Genomic DNA, 9,435 nt, shown 5'->3' with positions numbered 1-9,435 from the left:
AGAAATAAACCTTTGAATTCAACATTATTCCAAGACTCCTATTTCAAAGTCTATCTTTTAAGGGAAAAATGAAAATAAAAGTAACCCCTTTTTTCCCATTCCCTCTCTATTGCATGGGGGGAAGAACTAAAATGAAGGATTCTGAAAAGAAGGACCTTCGAAATCAATTTTTATGTGTAGCGCTTATTTCTTTTTGAAGATTAAGAAAGATCCGAAATAGCTTGAAATAAATAAAATAATAATTGTTCTGAGAGAACCTTGTACTAAGAGTTGGCCATTGATACATTGATACATGGTATAAACAAAACCTTAATTTAATGAATTAACTGACTTGTTTTACTTATTAAAATAAAAGAGGGATTCGCTTTTGATAAGAATCCGAAAGCAAGTTCCCTATACTACCTTCTTTCCCTCCTCTGTTTCTGTTTTTAAGAGGCAGTGCATCCGGCACGAATCGAACCTACTTCTTGACCCATTTTGCCTTTCTAGGTTGGTGGGCGCTTTCACCATTTAGCCATGGATGCTTTAGCGAGTGAACTAGGTTTTTATTTGAGAGCGAACTAGGTTTTTAGTGGTATTCCTTCTCGAGCTTCTATTTCTTCCGTTAAGGTAGATTCGGGAAAAGATGGAATAGGAAGACGTGTTTCCAGAACGAACAAGATACGGGTAGAGAAGGGGAAGTTAGCAAAGTTAGACAAGATTGGAATGGGCATAGGAATATGTATTGATGTACCAGATTGGCTAATGCTCCCAGGTTGATGCGATTTATTCCACCAGTTGACTAGAGACTTTATTATTTGTATATCGATCGGTCCAGCACGGATTGAAATAGGAGCCAGTTCGAGAGGAAGCTTTAGAAAACGCAGTGCACCCAGGTAAATAAGGAACAAGATGAATACAGAAGTTAAACAAGCATCCCACACCCTAAAGGTACCCCATATAGGCCTTCCCCGAAACCCCCTAGTCGCACTTAGTCAGAAAAACTAGGAAGTATTGAAACTGATCCTATTTATCCTTTCATAATTCGTAATAAATCCTTGTCTTGTTTGTTGGATTAGGTCTAACTTTCTTGACCAAACTGCGAGCATGGAACTTTATGAGATGAAATAGGGAAAGACAGAAGATAGAATAGAACTTAAAAGGATAATTGAAGTGACTCGTCTTCGAATCTACTTTGGTTGGATTTCGAAAAAGGAATAAAAATAAAGTAAACTCAGGAAGAGCTTTTTTTAACAGACCCCCGGGAGGTCGTGGAATGCTTTTCTTCTCCTCTTATTCCATATAGAATACAATCAGTTAAAATTAAAATAAGAAGGAACAGGGGAATATTCAATCGTTCAGTCCAAAAAGAGGGTCCTATTGAAAAAGAAATTATCCAAAATAGAAAGAAGGTTTTTTCAAATTCAATTGTGTTTGTATCCTTTGAGCGCACACCCATTAAGTAGAGATCAAATTAAGGAAATTGATCAAACGATCCCAATACCGTGCCAGATGCTACTGCAACAAAAGACCTTCCAACGGCGCTAGAAATAAGGGTGTTGACAGGAGACTATTCTTGTCTTGATACTCCTCGGCAACGGCGCTAGGAATCCTTCTGCTACGGCTACGCCTTTAGGGACTTCCTTGGCAAACATGCAAAGGATTCCCTCGTGGCCTTGGAGCCTTGCTTTGGTGTTCCCTCTAAGCAGAAAGGGTGATGTAGCACAATGCCGGTAAGTATTTCCCTCAGATTTGAGAACCAAGGTATCGATCCAGAGGGAGGATCACGTCAAGTCACAAGTACCTGCACAAACACAAAGAGCTTGCACCCAACGCTATGAAGGGGTTGTCAATCCCTTATAGATTGTTTGCAAAGTGAGAACTGAAAGCAAAAAGTGAACAAAGCAAAGTAAAAGTGAAAGTGGAAACGATAGTTGTGAATAGACCCGGGGGCCGTAGTGTTTGCTAGTGGCTTCTCTCATGAAAGCAAGTAGACGGTGGGTGAACGAATTACTGTCGAGCAATTGATAGAACCGCGCAAAGTCGTGACGTTATCTGTGGCAATGATTATATCTATAGGCATCACGTCCAAAACAAGTAGACCGATACTTTCTGCATCTACTACTATTACTCCACACGTCGACCGCTCTCCAGCATGCATCTAGTGTATTACGTTCATAAGAACATAGCAACGCCTTAAGCAAGATGACATGATGCAGATGGACAATCTCATATCTATGATAAAAGTCGATCTTGTTACCCTTCATGGCAACAACACGATGCGCGCCTTGCTGCCCCTTTTGTCACTCGGAAAGGTCACCACACGGTATGACCCAAAACAAAGCACTTCTCCCATTGCAAGAATCATAGATCTAGTTTGCCAAACAAAACCCAAGACTCGGAGAGACTTACAAGGATATCAAATCATGCATATAAGAAATCAGCAAAGACTCAAATATAATTCATAGATAATCTGATCACAAATCCACAATTCATCGAATCTCGACAAACAGACCGTCAAAGAGGATTACATTGGATAGATCTCCATTGGGATCATGGAGAACTTTGTATTGAAGATCCAAGAGAGAGAAGAAGCCATCTAGCTACTAACTACGGACCCGTAGGTCTGAAGTGGACTACTCACGAGTCATTGGAGAGGCGGTGATGTTGATGTAGAAGCCCTCCAACTCCAAAGTCCCCTCCGGCAGGCCACCGGGAAGGGTCTCCAGATGAGATCTCGCGGAAACGGAAGCTTGCGGCGGCGGAAAAGTATTTTCGTGGATGCCCTGATTTTTTTCTGGATGTTAGGGAATATATAGGCGAAAGAGCTAGGGCAGGGGAGCGCCAGGGAGGCCGCAAACCTGGTAGCTACCGCCCCCCTGGTGGCGGCTACAGGGCTTGTGGGACCCATGTGGCTCTCCTGCCCTAGCCCTCAAGTCCCCCGATCTTCTTCTGTTCTCGAAAAAAATATTTTGGGGATTTTATTCCGTTTGGACTCCGTTCCAAAATCAGATCTGAAAAGAGTCAAAAAACAAAAAAAAAACAGGAACTGACACTTGGCACTGAATTAATAAGTTAGTCCCAAAAAATATATAAAAGGTACATAAAACATCCAAAGTTGACAAGATAATAGCATGAAACCATCAAAAATTATAGATACGTTTGAGACGTATCACCAGCCCAAATCATGATCTTCACCAACTTGGATTTGGTTCTCTCGTGAAAATCACGGGTTGCAGAGATGAGAACCATGAAAAGAAAGATCCGTGTGCATATGTATTTTTAAGAATGCGGTCATAGTTGGAATCCGGCGGAGGCGGTGGTGGTTGCTTTAGTTGATTGATAGTGCGCTCCACTTTCACCGGATCTAGCTTCTCCTTCTGAGGTGGAGTTTTCTTTACAAAATGGGCCCTCAATTCGGCACGACATATGTCCTCGTTTTCCTACTTGGTCCTCTCATATGGTAACTTTTCCTGAGGCTTCAGAGATGGACCCTATTGCCTTCCGCCTCTGCTTGTACTGCTAGCCGCCGGAGAGAAGGAGGCGTATCTCTTCCTCTTGAGAGAAGGAGGCGTACTGCTCTGACGCGCCGGAGGAGCCGGAGCGGCGGCGTTTGTCTTCCGACGTTGCCGACGAGGCGAAGGAGGAGACAGACTGCTCTGACGCGCCGGAGTGTGCGAAGGAAGAGGTGAAGTGCCCTCACGCGTCAGAGGAGCCAGAGAAGGAGGCAGAGTGCCCTGATCACTCACCGGAGGAGGAGGGGGAGGAGGCGGAGTGCCCTGACTCATCGTCGTCGAAGGAGGAGGAGGCGGAGGCGTCCAGTTTGGAAGCTTGATGAACTCCTTCTGCCATAGACATGTACTCTTGAGAGCACGAACCAGCTGATTCTCCCCTTCACTTGTAGGGTGGTCAAGCTCGAGATCCTCAAATCCCTCCATTACTTGATCCACCATCACAATAGTATAGGCATGTGGAATCGGAAGGTAGTGAAAAGTTCCGTTGGGTTGAGGAGGTGCAACAGAGCCAACAGCCGCCTTGAAAGTGAGGTTCCGACATTTCATCATAAGCTCGCAATGTTGAGCCTCCGCGATAGTATCCATGGGGTAGCTAGGAGCCGTGAAGTCATGCTAAACGGGCTCCGTAGAAGCCACGTTGCTTCTCCGTTGAGATGGCTGGGTACCTTCTGGGGTAGCTTCGTGCCGCTGAGATGGTTGGTCGGCAGCTCGCTAGCTCTCAAGTTCCTCAAGCTTTTGTAGTCTTGCTTGGATCTTCTGCATGTCTCTTAGCTCCACTTTCCTGTTTCTCTCCTGGCTTCTGTAACTGCCTGCGTCGGGAAACCCAACCCTCCACGGAACAGAGCCTGGTGTGCCTCGTGTTCGTCCATGCTGCTCATCATTCCCTAGGGCCTCAGTCAGCTCGTCCTTCTCACTGTCGGGAATGAACGTCCCTTCCTGCACTGCAGTGATATACTTCTAAAGCTTGTTGATGGGTATTCCAAGTTGCTCGTTGATGACGAGTTGATGAATATACTTCTCGCCCCTCGTTGGTTACCCCAAGTGGAAGGTGGAGATGTAGTCAGCAACAAGTTTCCCTTACATGGAGACTGTAAGGTTTATCGCACCAGGAGGCACTACAAGAAATATGGTCAATAATGACTAGGTCACTGAATTGTCATTATTTTTGATTTATGACCTTCTTATGACCAAAACGAAGAGGTCAACAGTTGGCCGTCAAGAACAGACAAACTTGACCTTTCCTAGTTTTTGGTCATGGATTCTATGACCAAAAGCAATTGGTCGTGGAATCTATTGACCAAAAAATTGGTCACTACCCATGGGCCTAATCCACGTATGATCTGATGTGGCTCAACTGACATGGCACCATCCACATGGCACAAGGTGACATGGCAGAAAAATGACATGGATGCCACATAGTATGACAAGATGTTCTTGGTGGCCCAATGGACCAAGCCCATAAATACGGCCCATTTAGGGTATGTTTTCGTTTGGGATTTTTTTTCTCAACCAAACATTATTGGGCCATGGGAAATTGCTTATTTTTAGTAATTTTAAAACCAACTTTTCATTATTCTACTTCCATGGCATAATTAGTACAGTACATAACTCATCTTCTATCCAGTCAGTTATGGTCTATTTCAACTCATCTTCTATCCAGCAAGAAGACATCACATTACAGTACATAACTCGTAGCAAATTAAAAGGGCACATGACATCAAAGACTAATCTAAAAGGATTATGACAGAACGTGATCCACGTGAGAATAAAATCCATCATGCAAAGGCAAAGGAGGCAAAAGGCGACATGTTTGCAACCTAGACTCTCGAGTCCTGATGGTATACTACTTTTTTGCGTGGATAGAGTCATGCTTATATAACACTATGTGGTTGGCTGAATCATGCAAACCAAATGGAATTTCATGTAGCCTCCTAGCTGGGTATCTGCATACGCACATGTACAATCTTGTAAGTGAGATATATTGCTGAGACCCAAGCTGAATATTTGATTCTTCTGTGCATACACAGTATACATGGGTGTTCTGTGCATACACAGTATACATGTACAGTATCCTGTGTTCCCGAATTCAATTATTTTAAAGTAATAGTTAATATAGAAGGTCGAATGTTTACTGTGATACACTCAGCAAGACAAAAATATATAGTCATTTGTGATACATGTCTACTGTCCTCAACAACTATATTTGCTACAGTAAACTAACGAATTTACAGATAGATGAGGACCATCAAATGCTTCAAAAGTACCTGCGCCAAAGTAGGCCTACGCGACGGCTAATGATCTTTTGGGAAAATCGACGGAGGTGATGGCACATTGTCTTGCGGCCCCCAAATCTGCATACTAGGCTTTGTAAGCTTAGCCCTTGCCAAATATGTTACCCCCCATGATCTTTGTAATCCCGTGCATTCAGTATGACTGTAATTTGCCAATCAAAAAAAGACTGACTCATAAAGAAGAAATGAGTCTTTCTAAACACACTTGGACCTTAGATCCTAGTAGATGTACCATACATAAGCTGACCTACAAGAACTACGGAGAAAATACGCATTATTAATGCATCAGTCCAAATGTAAACAGAGTCGCATTTGCAAAATGACAGAATTATGTGTATAAGAAATCAAGTTGTACTAATGATTTATTCTTGTAGCCTCATCGCAACGCAATGGCTTGAGATGTTATGGCAGGTACTTATCATCATGATGTTTTGCTTAAGCAGTTAAGCACAAAAACTATCTCATGTCCAATTGATTAAACCCAATGGATGGTTACCATGCAAGAATTCAACAACCGAACTCTAAGCCCGCTTCTCCAGTTCCTCTCATCATTAAGCACCACAATCTATATTGGATGAAATGATGTCATTGGTAATACAGGCAAACAAGTTATTATGCTATTAAAGAGGTTGTGTAATGATAAATACCGCTTTCACAACATCCTCAACAGTCTCATACTCAACAAAAGCGTGCAGCTGCTATCAGGGAAAAACAATCAGCTTCACATACATACATCAGCAAAGGTGCACAAATACACATCAAGGCAATGGTGAGAACAAAGACTATGATAACAACAGTTTAACTGTAAAAATGCAAACATTTATTTAAACCAAGCTGCATATCGCACAATTCTGACCAAATCTGCATAACACAGACAAAATTATTGGAATTTGTTTTTCCTATAGAGCTAGGATTTGTGGGTGCTCTGGGGAGAGAGGATGTAAGTGACCGTTGGTGGGGAGGCAGTGTACATGTATTAACTCTTCTATATCTTATATTGTGTAATTGGCAATGAGAAAATGTCACCGGATATTAAAACCTCTTATGGGGACACCTTGGCCTAAAAATGGCACAGGATATCCAGCTGCTCTTAAAATCTCAATTATAACGACTATTTTATTATATGGAGAGAGACCCCAAATTAAGTCCCCAAATTAAGTACTTTCATCTTATCTCATCACGTTGGTTGGGGTGCTAATCTGCGATTCACTTAATTTTAGATGGGCCCCGAGTAGTTTGTTCAAATCAATTAGTTCAGGCACAACAGGATTATGTGTGAGTGCAGGTTTTGATGCATTTTCACTACCACTTAAACTGTTGATGGTGTCAGCCACCAGGGTGGTGTTGTTGACATCTCTTGATTTTGTTTTCAATTACTTCTGTATCATCTATCAGATCATTGAAATACTAACTGTAAACATTAACTTAGAAGCAATGGGTTTGAGAAACGATTTTTTTGGTTATATTTTCTCTCTTCATTCTTTAGTCATTGAAACATTAAACCAGAAGTAAAATTAGATTCTAAAATTACAATCCTACTGTCTTCAAAGGAACTGTACCAATTCACAAATACTACTTACTCCGTCCCAAAATAACTGTCTCAACTTTGTATAAGCTCTAGTACAAATTAGTATTAAGCTTAAGACACTTATTTTGAGACGGAGGGAGTATTACTTAGCAGTACGTACCTCGATTCCTTGAAGTTGATTTTGTGATGCATGATGCCAGTGAATGAAACAAACTGACATAGTCTCTATCATAGGTTCAATCCTTGCTAGAGTGGAGTGCCCTCGGCCCTGAGCCACAACGGCGGAAGCAACGAGAGCCGAGAGGGAACGTCAACGGCGACGGCGGCAAGTGGTGTATGGAGCCACCAGACCCAGGGGCCACGAAATTACAGGGAACTGACTACCAGATCTCACGGCTACATGCAATGCAATCCTAGTTTCTGATGCGTACATCTAGTTATCAAGGCATCATACAATGCTTTCTCACGTTGGGCTGGAAAGTGGTCGTGTTAGCCCACGAATAATAAAATAAATCAAAAAGACATGCGAGTACAAGCTCCTGGTAAGCAAAACACATAGAGGAGGCAAGGCGATGGGGGATGTCCAACCCCTGCTCGCACCCCCCTGTCTCCGCCTCTGCGTCCATCGCGTTCTGGTGCTTGGGAAACAACAGATCTGGGATTTAAGAGGGGATGTGGTGAGGAGGAGAAGGAAGGAGGGATGTGACGAGGGAAGAGATGGGATCTGACTCACCGGAGCAACGTTGGAGCCACGCCGACGACGCGCTGGCCCAAACCCTAGTGGATGCGAGAGTCACGCCTGGTCACAGGAGGACGCGCCCACCGGATCCGGTCAAAGGAGATGGAGGAGACGATCGAGGGGATCATGTGGGGGTGCTGGGTGCTGCCTCCGGCCCCAGTAATCGACCTGGATCGACCGCAGCAGGTGGCGGCGGCGGCGGTGGCGAGGAGGGTCTCTGGCGAGGTGTTGGGTGGGGTGGATAGGTGGATAGGTGGGGTGCGGTGGTGGCGAGGAGGGTCTTTACTAGAATAGATGGATGGATGGATGGATGGATGGATGTGTGATGGTTGAGCATGGATGGTAGGATGTTTGCCACGTCATCGATCCGTGTCCCAAATGAATGATCAATGAGAATTAAGTTTATGTAATTGTATTGGAAATAGGTATTTTGTAAAGAATGTATCAAGTATTTTTTGCAAAATTAAGCTTCATGTCATTGATGTAGTTGCACCTATCATGTCATCGAAAGTTTTTATTTTTTTGAACGGAAATTTCGTTTTCCATTTTTCAAGTGGTCAAAATGAGTTTTTGTGTGAAGGATCTACCATATATTTGTTGTAAAATTGGACAAAATAAATTTTATAATATAGTAGGAAATATTTAATGTACAATTGAAACTGGGCTCACATAGTTGATTGGATTGATGTGTAATTTTGATGAGGATGATAAATTGGGCAGATGCAAGCACTATACAAATTTCATAGCATTTGGATAAATAAAAATGATACTTTCTTCACAATGCTCTCTATTGAACTAAAAATTGGAAAAAATATAGAGGGAAATAGGATACATTAAAATGAGATACAATTTGATGGAGGCAGTTTTTATGGGCAGTGTCATGCCCTGGTAAGTTGCGAGAAATTATAAAGCAATACAAAGTATAGTAGCTTCACAAACTGGAAATATTACGAGAAACAAAGATTGGATTGTGAGCTTAGATGGATTGTTAGATGGGGACCAAATTTTGTGGATAGCTACGATTTGGGCATATAGAATATGTGGTAAAAATTGAGGGCAATCAAGAAAATATAAATTCCAACCTGTCAACGTACTTATACTTTGTGGCCTTGGCGACACCTATACAAGACAAGTAGGCGAAATTGTCGAGTTGTGTGTCCAGTCACCTCCATTTAAGCCTATGACCTTCTTAATTTTGTCATGGAGGATCTATAATGCAGGCATAAATAGAGCTACACATGCCAGTGACCATTTTGTGCAATGGCATTATGACCTTCTTGATAGAGATGGTCAAAATTTTCAAGGGTTTGGACCCTCTTAGACACCTCATGACCTTTTTGTATATTTTAGTCATAGATCTATGACCAATAAAACCGCCGTCAT

At 42.6% G+C, this 9,435-nt stretch overlaps 1 pseudogene; it reads right to left on the bottom strand.

The window, feature by feature from the left end:
- Window positions 1–485: 485 nt before the first annotated feature.
- Window positions 486–7,939, bottom strand: LOC123405080 (annotated as a pseudogene).
- Window positions 7,940–9,435: the final 1,496 nt, after the last annotated feature.

This window comes from Hordeum vulgare, chromosome 6H, assembly GCF_904849725.1.
Source record: "Hordeum vulgare subsp. vulgare chromosome 6H, MorexV3_pseudomolecules_assembly, whole genome shotgun sequence".
Taxonomy (NCBI): domain Eukaryota; kingdom Viridiplantae; phylum Streptophyta; class Magnoliopsida; order Poales; family Poaceae; genus Hordeum; species Hordeum vulgare.
This window is presented reverse-complemented; position numbering and strand designations above follow the sequence as displayed.